The sequence below is a fragment of the Ochotona curzoniae genome, unplaced genomic scaffold (genome assembly GCF_017591425.1).
Source record: "Ochotona curzoniae isolate NIBS_2020 unplaced genomic scaffold, NIBS_Ocur_1.0 contig_4797, whole genome shotgun sequence".
Lineage (NCBI taxonomy): Eukaryota > Metazoa > Chordata > Mammalia > Lagomorpha > Ochotonidae > Ochotona > Ochotona curzoniae.
Genome location: NW_024466390.1, coordinates 15,001 through 25,115, shown reverse-complemented (window position 1 = coordinate 25,115; position 10,115 = coordinate 15,001). Strand labels below are relative to the sequence as shown.

At 55.2% G+C, this 10,115-nt stretch overlaps 1 long non-coding RNA gene across 1 annotated transcript; it reads right to left on the bottom strand.

Annotated features, from left to right (window-relative positions):
* Positions 1-2,151: 2,151 nt before the first annotated feature.
* LOC121161596 lies at positions 2,152-7,819 on the bottom strand. Its single transcript, XR_005884698.1, has 3 exons — positions 7,753-7,819; positions 2,601-2,603; positions 2,152-2,181 (listed from the first exon to the last, which is right to left on the bottom strand). It is a non-coding gene; the product is annotated as an uncharacterized LOC121161596 (long non-coding RNA).
* Between the last annotated feature and the right edge of the window lie 2,296 nt (positions 7,820-10,115).

The window sequence follows — 10,115 nt, the reverse complement described above, 5'->3', positions numbered from 1 at the left end:
TGGCATTCTGTAGTGTGGACTGGTTTTTATCGCAACCAAACCTGGCTCGACCCTTACTCTGTTCTGGTGCTTGGATTTGCCAGTGATGACATTAACTGATTAGCCTGGTCGGCCCCCAATCCATGCCTAATGTATGCCAGTGGGAAACTTCTTGTGGCCTGCTCTGGGCTGTTTCCATTCATGCTTCTTGCGCTTACCCGTGGGGTCTGTGTCCTGCCAGAGGAGTTGCCCAGGCTCCTCCATCAGAACCTCTCCCAGTGCCGGGTTTTGCGCATGCCAGTGGGTCCATGAGCCAGCCCTAGCCCAGTTCCTGACTAGCTTTTGACCCAAGATGATTCTTGTTGGATATTTCAGCCCAGCCATGGCTCGTCCAGTCCATTCCCACATACGGCTCATACATGGTTCAGTAGGGTTTGCGACCTAGCATAATCCATCCCACTTCTATCCTGGTCCTCCAGGAGCACCAGACAGTGCTGGGGTCTGGTCCAGCCTGGTGCGTCCAGTCCCAGTCCACACTTGTGCCAAGGGGGATTTCACTGTAACCTGATCAGAACGCAGCCCCCATTCCAGCCCACGTGCTCCTTGGCGGTAGCCTTAATCCAGTTAGTGTGTCTACTGGACAAGACGCATGCCAAAGCTTTAGCATGAACTGGTATTTGGTGGTCAGCATTGCTAAGTGGTAACACATTCTTTAAAGGAAGAGTAACTGTCATTGGGAAACTTTAGGATGTATTCACCTTGCAGAAACACATCGGGTTCAACGTGGAGCCACATAAGCAGCAATTCAAACCACCAAAATCACAGAGCTCCCCTGTCAGGCGGCCAGCAGGCAAAGCCTGGCACCAAATGGTGCCCCGGCAGGCCCAAGCCCGGTTCACCATGTGCCCATGATGGCGGGTGTATGGGATCCGGGCATGAGACGCCCTGTCCCGGGAGCCACCTGCTGCCTCGCAGGGCGGCCCCCTCCCGGCGGACCCCGAGGGTCGCGCACGTGGCCTCGGGTGGGAGGGGCGTCACGGGGCGGAGGGGGAGAGGAGGGCTTCATCCACGCCACACCCGCGATCGCCTCGGGTGGGTTGGAGGATGCCGGGGCCCCTGGCCCCATGTGCGTCCCTTTCCCGGGGTGGGGCGCATGCGTGGGTTGGAGGCCCCCCATGGCCGGTCTGCTCCCTACCCTCCTTTTTTTTCGAAGGAGGCGGTCGACCAGGTGCCGCCTGGCACTTAGTCTCTCGCGGGCTCTTGGCCGCCGGTCGACCAGCTGCCGCCTGGTACTTAGTCTCTCGCGGGCCTTGGCCGCCGGTCGACCAGCTGCTCCCTGGCACTTAGTCTCTCGCGGGCCTTGGCCGCTAGGTGTCGCTGTTAACCTGTTTGCCCTGTGTCCTTGGTCTTCCTGACACTGCCCCGCCCCCGCCCCCGCACTCCTGCTCTTCATCTCTGCACTCTCCCTCCCCCCTCCTGCCCATCTCTCTCTGCCACCGGTTCTCGCTCACCCGCCCGCCCACCCCTTGTGGAGACAGTCAATAGTAACTGAATTTTTCGTCTCTTTTCTTTCTGTGTCGCCCGTTTCTCTTCTTGCCCCTCCTTGCCAGGTGTCCTCCACTTTCTCTTTCTTTTTTTCAGATATATATATGTATTTTTATCGATTTATTTCTTGTGAGTTTTTCAATGACGTGTTATGTTACAATTTCGCCGAGATCAGGATTCCCCCTCTCCCCTCTCAGACAGCTCCCACCCTAACCCTTTCTTCTCCGAGGAAGGAGGTCGACCAGATGCTCGGTGGCAATGGCCGTGAAATATTCACCACCAGGTGTCGCTGTTTACGTATTTGTTTCCTGTGTCCTCTCAGTCTTCCTCCAACTACACCTTCCCTTCTCCCTCCCCCCTCCCGTTCAGATGTTCAATGTTAACTGACTTCCATGTCTTCTTTCTCCCCCGACCCCGACAGATTTTCCACATTTTACTACAGTGCTATAAAATTTCTCTTTTTCTTCTTTCTTTCTTTCTTTCTTTCTTTCTTTCTTTCTTTCTTTCTTTCTTTCTTTCTTTCTTTCTTTCTTTCTTTCCTTCCTTCCTTCCTTCCTTCCTTCCTTCCTTCCTTCCTTCCTTCCTTCCTTCCTTCTTTCTTTCTTTCTTTCTTTCTTTCTTTCTTTCTTTCTTTCTTTCTTTCTTTCTTTCTGTGTTCTTGGGGCGTCTTTCCAAAAACTGTTTAAACTTTAAATTTCATTTTTTCATTGACTGATGCACTTATTTTTTTCCATTGCTTCAGAAAGAAAGGAGCGCTCGTTCTACCAGGGGAAGCTGGGCTCAACGTTGAGGGATGAGCGGCCTCTGCTTCCCCACCTGCTTGCTAATTAGCCCAACACTAACCCACCAAGACGGTGCTCAGGTGTGCCGCGTCGCATCCCAGGCTACAAAAGGTATCCAGGCGAAACCGGGAGCGCGGCGGGGCCGGAGAGGAATGATTCAGCGACCTGTGCTTTATCACACACGCACACGCAGGAAAAATAATAGAGGTGCTGGGACGGAACAGTAGCCGACTGGGCACACGTGGGATGAATGGACGCGATGATCAGTCGGAAGCTAACAACTCTGGCTGGCACTCACTGCTCAGTTTTTGTTTTGTTTTGCACTTAGGTGGATGAAGAGGGAGGGAGCACCTCACTGGGAACAAGAGTTGGATGAAGAGGACGTGTCGTCTTCCCTGCTGTTGCGGCCCTGCCCCCACCCCCGCTGCCGTCGCGGCCAAAAGGACCCACCCTGCCCCCAATGGTACGCCCCTAGGCCAAACCCAGAAAGCCAGAACTCAATCTGTGTCTCCCACGTGGGTGGAAGCAAGCAAAGTGCTTGAGTGAACATCTGCTGTCACTCAGGGTGCCATGGGCAGGAAGCTGAGTCAGGATGCGGATCAGTTACTTCAATGTGTGAAATGGGCATCCTGAGGGGCAACTTAACCACAGTGCCAAACACCTGCTCTGGCTCTAATTTTGTATTTCTTGTGCTTCAATATGTTACTTAGCTTTATACATGTTCTTTGCTCTACTTCTCTATTTGGATATTGTCTTAGTCCTTTTCTGTTGCTAACAAAACACAATTTCCAAAGAATGGAAGCTATTTGGATCAGGGTTCTACAGCAGGGATGGGGAACCTTGTGTCTACCAAGTATCAGTTGGATGTTCATAACATCATTCACAGACCATACAAAAGCCTCCACTTAGAAAACAGTCCACTAAATAAATTTATAGAGTTGCAAGCTCAGCCTGCAGATGCCTTAGCAAGGTCAGATCAAATGATTTCATGGGCCTTATGTGGCCTGTGGGTCAGATGGTCCTAGTGCTGTGAGAGCCTGGGAGAACCAGGAACAAGGCTCCAGCATCTATGCAGCTTCTGGTGAGGACTGCCTTGCTGTAATACCATGTGGCAGAAGGCATCACATGGCAAGACAGAGCAAGCACATGGCAGCTCAGGCCTCCCTTGCTCTTCCCATAAGGCCACCAGTGCCATCACGGGAGCTCCACTCTATGACCTCCCACTCCTGATACAATCAACATACATATTTGGAGCGACATTCAAAGCATGGCAGGTCACTTAAAGGCCAGTTTTATGTTTTCCCTAGGTAGGAATATGTTAATATCAAGTGAATTTCACGAGTAGATTCCAGTGATCCTGCCACCACTGTATCTTCATTGTGTAGATTTATCCCAGCAGCAACATCTTTCTCCAGACTGGCTATGAAGGGGCAGTAGGAGAACCAATCCAGGACAGCCACTTAGTTTACAGAAATCTCTTCTTCAAATCCATGCCTGACTTAACAGATCTCTCCTTGCAGGCGGTTGGCTGCACATTATTCCAGCTCAGATCCTCAGCAGTCACACTTGATCCCTCAAGCCCTTCTCTGCACAGAACTCGGGCAGTAAGAGCCACACCCATTGGCACCACCTGCAAGACTTTCCTGATGGCGTCTTGCCTGGCTCTGCAGGCCCAGCTCCCTCCTGCCGCTGCTTGCCCTAAGCCCTGGCAATGCTGCACATCTGACAGTTCCCAGAGCAAGAAAGGTAACACCTGTGTGATGTATTTCCTGGTGAAGCTGCTGCTCCTCCTCCAGGGCTCACCGGCACCCTCTCGTGGGAGCCATTGCTCCCTCCTCCCATACAGCCACACATTCACACCTAGCAGCTTCGCTGCCTGCAGCATGGCGGTTCTAGGTGTTGGCTCATTGCCTATGCCAGTGTGATGCCAAGCTGCATCTCTTCTCTCTGGAATGCCCACAGTGCAAAATTGCATAAAGAAAGACAACAGGAGGAGAAGGAAGGATTACTTCGTGTCTCTAGACCATATGTTATGGGAAAGTGCTGTGTGAGACAAAGGTCAGGGACGCCTGAAGGCATCGTGGTTGCTGATGTGGTTATTAGGGCTGAAAGGAGCTGACAAACCTCTCTCACAGCACAAAAGATGCCCTTCAAGGGGACGTGTCTCACTTGTCAGCAGAAATGGCTGTGCCAAGCCAGAGTGGTTTGCTTCTAATAACCTTTCTTTCTTGGGTTTCTACAAGTACCAGGTATGAATGTCAGGGGGACCACTCCTCCAGCCTGATAATTCACCATGCAGCCTGCAATTGGGTTTCTGAATGTAATCTCTTGCCTACATTTGTCAGGCACAGGACCTAGCACACACCGTGGAAGTAGCACAGCAACAATGACCTGCAGGGACCAGGCAGGAGCAGAGGTGGATCTACCTGCAGCATCTACTGACACTGCCAAGGAGACTGATGGCATTGCATCCTGGATGAATAATCCAGGGTCCTACCTGCCAGCTTTATAGGAGACCCTGGCCTCGTTCTGTAAGGTGACTCCTGTTTGAGTACTGGCAGAGCAATGGGTGTTCCTCAAGATGCTGACTTTCCATGCAGCCACCTTGTCTTTCTGGGTTGTTTTCCCTCTAGGCAGCCATGGCCTCCAGCACTTCTTACTACAAGAGACATGAAGTGCTATTGCTGCAGCCAAGCCATTGAGCACATCCCCACATGCTGATGGAGAACTCAGCATGGACCCCAACCAGTGCTACAGCAGCCTGGAGAAGGGTTGTCGGATGGTGTGTCTGTCCCTGGGACAGGCACCTGGGACCCTGTTACGTTGCAGAGTTCAGCTGGCCTCTCCTAGGCTCTGACTGGCACCGGCACCTCTGGGGACACTGACACCAATGGCTTGAGCACCACCCCGGGTTGGCACACATAATATCAAAGCTCGCTATGGAGAACAGCATCTGCTAGGTAAGGGGACGCCTCGGCTGCTTCCGGCTGGCTCAGGGCAGACACGAGCCCTCCCCTAAGCTTGTGTAGACACAAGTCCTACCCCAACGTAAGAAGAGAATCCAAATCAGAGTGTCAGCTGCCCTGCCAGGCCTTGGCCGTGAACCTGCCATCCACCTACGTGTGACCTTGGGTCTGACTGCTTCACCAGTAAGAAGAGTTCAGTTTCCCTCACAGTGGGAGGAAAGGAGGTTCATTCTCAGCCCTGGAAGTGAGGGGCAGCCCAGGGATGGCTCCCTTAGCCTTTGTCTTTCTGGGCCTTTCTTCCACCCCATCTCTATTTCTCAGGCAGGAAGGGGCAGCCCTTGGGCCAATACAGCTTCGGTGCCCAAGGTATTTGGGAGATGAAGGTCATGACTCCTGAGTGCTAGTGACTGCTATTCACTTCAGATTGTTAACTATTAGAGCAACCTGCCTCCTGAGGACAGCTTGACCTGGCCAGAGAGCATCCAGAGAGCATAGAATCTCTGTCCCACCCTACTGCCACAGTTGGGTAGAAGGACAGGTAGGCTGCTCCAGGAGGACATCTCATATGATGGGTGGCTGTAGGGAGGAAGAGAAAGTCTTCAAGGAATAAGAAAATGCAACTCCAAGCCTGAGCTTTGTCTCAAGCAGAACCCACAAAGCTGCATCTACAGTCAGGTGGGCTCCGGAATGGCTAAGGGACAGGAGACAAAAGATATGCGAGGGCCCAGTGCTGTGGCCTAGCAGCTAAAGTCCTTGCCTTGAATAAGCCAGGATCCCATATGGTTACCGGTTCTAATCCCAGCAGCTCCACTTCTATCTCTCCTCTTCTCTATATATCTGACTTTGTAATAAAAATAAAATAAATCTTAAAAAAAAAAAACAAAAAACTCTTAGAAAAAAAAAGAGGGATCCCATACGCCCGCCATCATGGGCACATGGTGAACCGGGCTTGGGCCTGCCGGAGTTCCAGGGCTGCTTCCTTCGGGGCGAGTACACCAACCGAGGGGGCGGTCTCTGGAGCCTGGGTAGGCAGGCCCACCCGCCGCTCTCATTGGGCGGCGGAAGGGATTGGGATGGAGCGCGACCTTGGGCCTGGGAGCACCTGGTCCACGGGGCACCTGGTCGACCAGTGGCCAAGGCACAGAAAACAAATACATAAAGAGCAACACCTGGTGGTAAATATTTCGCGGCAATTGCCACCGAGCATCTGGTCGACCTCCTTCCTCGAAGAAGAAAGGGTTAGGGTGAGAGCCATGGGGGAGGGGAAATCCTGATCTCGGCGAAATTGTAACATAACACGTCATTCAAAAACTCACAAGAAATAAATCGATAAAAATACATATATCTGAAAAAAAGAAAGAAAGAGAAAGTGGAGGACACCTGGCAAGGAGGGGCAAGAAGAGAAACGGGCGACGCAGAAAGAAAAGAGACGAAAAAGTCAGTTACTATTGACTGACTGTCTCCACACGGGGCGGGCGGGCGGGTGAGCGAGAACCGGTGGCAGAGAGAGATGGGCAGGAGGGGGGAGGGAGAGTGCAGAGATGAACAGCAGGAGTGCGGGGGCGGGGGCGGTGTCAGGAAGACCAAGGACACAGGGCAAACACGTTAACAGCGACACCTAGCGGCCAAGGCCCGCGAGAGACTAAGAACGGACTTGGGGTGAGGCGCTGACTGGGTTTTAGCTATGTGTATAGGGAAATCTGTGCTGTCCCAACGCGGTTGGGAGCATTGAGATGGACTGAACTGGGTTTCTGATTTTTGTGAGGCAGTCTCTCTCTCTCTCTCTGTCTCTCTCTCTGTCTCTATCTCATTACCGGATGAGGTTCCCCGGGAGAGCTGGGCCTGGAAACACATGGCCCAAGGGATGAATCTGGAACTGACCCCTGGGCTCGAGACTCAGCGTTGTCGTTGTTATCTCTTGCCTTTGCTCTTCCTGCTCCCCCATCCTTCATCTTCCCCGTCCCATCGCAGCCCCAACTAACTCCACACCGGGAACCGCAGCGTGTTTCAAGAATCCAATCGCGGGGTCTGCACGTCATCTAGTGGCCACAGTACCTGATCGGACATGAGACGAAAGCCAAGATGGCGCTGACGGCAGAACTAGTCTCAAGTCTCGCGAGGCCTCGGGGTGGCGGTTGGCGTGGAGTTGGGGGGGCGAGGAAAGGAGGGAGGGGGAGGGAGGGAAACAGTGGGTTTAGCGCAGGCGCAGTCAGCACAGTCGGGCTTCTGGCTTGCTGGCCGGGCGGCGGCGGCGGGCGGCGCTGCACAAACCGTCCTTGCACCGGGCCGGGACTGCACTGTGCGTGCGTCTCTCGAGGTGCTCTCCTGCTTGCTCCGTCCAGGCGGGGGATCTGTTGCCTCCCCGGGGATGTTTCCTGATTTCTTTCTTCTTGGATCTCTCCTTTCCTTTTAGACTCCCTCTCTCTCTGCTTTGATTGCTGAATACCGCCGCTTTCCTCTCTTTCGCTTTCTCCTTTGACCTGTCCCCTCTCCTTCTCCCACTCCCCTGCGTCTCAGAGAATTTCACTTCTGACTCCCACCTTTATTCGACATTGTTCATCTTTACATTCTCTCCCTTTTCCGAGAGGCTTTTCTCTCGCGGTCTCATTCTGGATTTATTTTCTTCCCTCATCTCTTTCACTCGTGTCTGTCTGGCCATTTTTTGTTTGTTTGTGTGTGTGTGTGTGTGTGTGTGTGTGTGTGTGTGTGTGTGTGTTTCCCCTACTGCTTCCATTGCTTCCCTTTATGTTGTCTTTCTCCTTTCCTAGTTTTTGTGTTCCTGTCTTTTTTTTTTTTTATTCTTACTTTTGCCTTCCTTTCAGTGCTCATTTCTCTCTCTCTCTCTCTCTCTCTCTCTCTCTCTCTCTCTCCCTCCCTCCCTCCCTCCCTCCCTCCCTTTTCTCTCTCGATGTTGGTTGTTCCTTTTTATTTTCTGGCTGCCTTTTCCCTTTTCCGGAGCCGGCAAGGGGAAACAAGTGGGTGGAGAGCCCGGGACAGGGTGTAATAAAGTCCCCAAGCTGCAGGCGGGAGAGTCGCAGCCCTGCTGGGACCTTGCTGGCTCGTGTGCTGCTCGGAGATTGGGCCTGGAGGCTTGCAAGTGAGCAGGCGGGCAGCTGCGGGGGTGGGTAGGTGTCTGCGCGCTCCTGAATGTCACCGTGCTGGAGTACCCTTAGAGTGCATGGGGTCGACCAGCACACCCTTTATCACTGCCTCCACACTAGGGGACTCGGTTGTGGCTGTTGTCGGGGCTGCGAGGCCCCGGGCCCGGGCCCAACACTCGTCACCCGCACCAGGCCACCAGGTCGGGGCCGCCGGGCTGGGGCCGTTGGTGGGGCTGACTCCCTGCCTGACAGTTGTCGCCCGCACGAGGGGACCCGGTTGTGGCCGCTGGTGGGACTGTAAGCGTGTGTGTTTTTCTAACTCCTTGGGTCAACCAGGTGGCCACAGGAGCACGCCCCGTCGTCGATAGGTATGTTCTTGGGGACTTGTGACCCGGGCCCCCATCTGAGGGGTGGCTGTGTCCCACACATTGTCCCCGTTGTCCCCTGGAAGGGAATTTGTATGCCTGCAGTTGTCATTTTGGATCTGCAGGTAGGTGCTGACACGCTGTCTCCTGGCGACTGTGGTCAGGAGAGCTGGGCTCCTGGTTTCGCGTCTCGGTGGTGGGTAGGGGAAGAGCGCGACGGGCTGCCGGCGGCCTGGCGTCGGACTGCGTCTCCCCTGCCCATCCGGTGGCCGAGCTGCCTGCCTGGGTTCGTGCGGCAGCTTGGTGTGCGATCCCGGTTGAGCCCTGCGACGGTGCTGCCATCTCCGGCTTACGATTTGCTGCAAGAGCAGTGGAGGCGAGGCCGGGCGCTGGGTCCTATACCCGTGTCCGCTCTCTGCTGCAGGAGGCCCGTTGTGTAGGGGTGGCTGACGAAGACCCCCTTTCTGAGTCTGAGTCGGTAGTGGCGTCTTCATGCCACGTGTGCGTGTCAGGCGTTCCTCCGCTGGGGTTGGCCACCGCCGCTGAGGAGGCAAGGGGCTGGTGAGGCTGTTGACGGACCCCTCTCTGGCAGCTGTCCTCGCCCGGGCATGACCCCCTGTGCCTCGTGTGATGTCACAATTCCAGACCGACTGACCGATGTGGTGATGTGGCGCTCTCCTGGGCCGGGTCTAAGCTGCTTACAGACGAGGGACGGCCGTTCACGGCGAATGCTGCCGAGCTTCTCGTTCTGTCTTGCGGGCTCCTGGTTCCTCTTTCCCGTGCCTCGGTGTGGTGGGAGAGGCCAGGGGTGCGGAACCCGGCCCGATCTCCGCTCCCTCTGCCTCGTGCCGCCTGGAGGCGCGCTGGTGTGGGGGTCCGGGCGGGGGTCCTCGGACGTGGCGGACACCCTTCGCCCTCTGCCGTGCTGGCGTGTCACGGCGTGGGCGGGCCCCCTCCTGCGGTGGTGTGGGGCTTGTCCGGCAGAGTCCGGCTCTGCTCGGCTCTGTGCGGTGCTCCTGGAGCGGTCTGGGTTGTTTGCCCTTCAGGCGCCTGGAACCGAGTGGTGGTGTCGCTCCCTTGCCCCACCCCAGTGTGCCCCACCCCAGTTGATGCTTCCTCGGTGTTGGGGCCCTTTGGGCCCGGTGAGAGGCGCACGTGGGGGCTGGCGGGGTGCGGCTCGCCTTCAGTGAGAAAAGCCTTCTCTAGCGATCCGAGAGGGACGTGGCTACGTGACGGGGTGCCGTATCCCCCGCTCGCCGCGCCGTTCCTCCCTCCTCCTGGTGCGTGTCGGTAGCCACGCTGCTGACGATGCTGATGGCTTGGGTCGTTGTGCGTTAGGTGGCGATGGTCGCTCGTTCCTTCCGGCCCCTTGCGCTG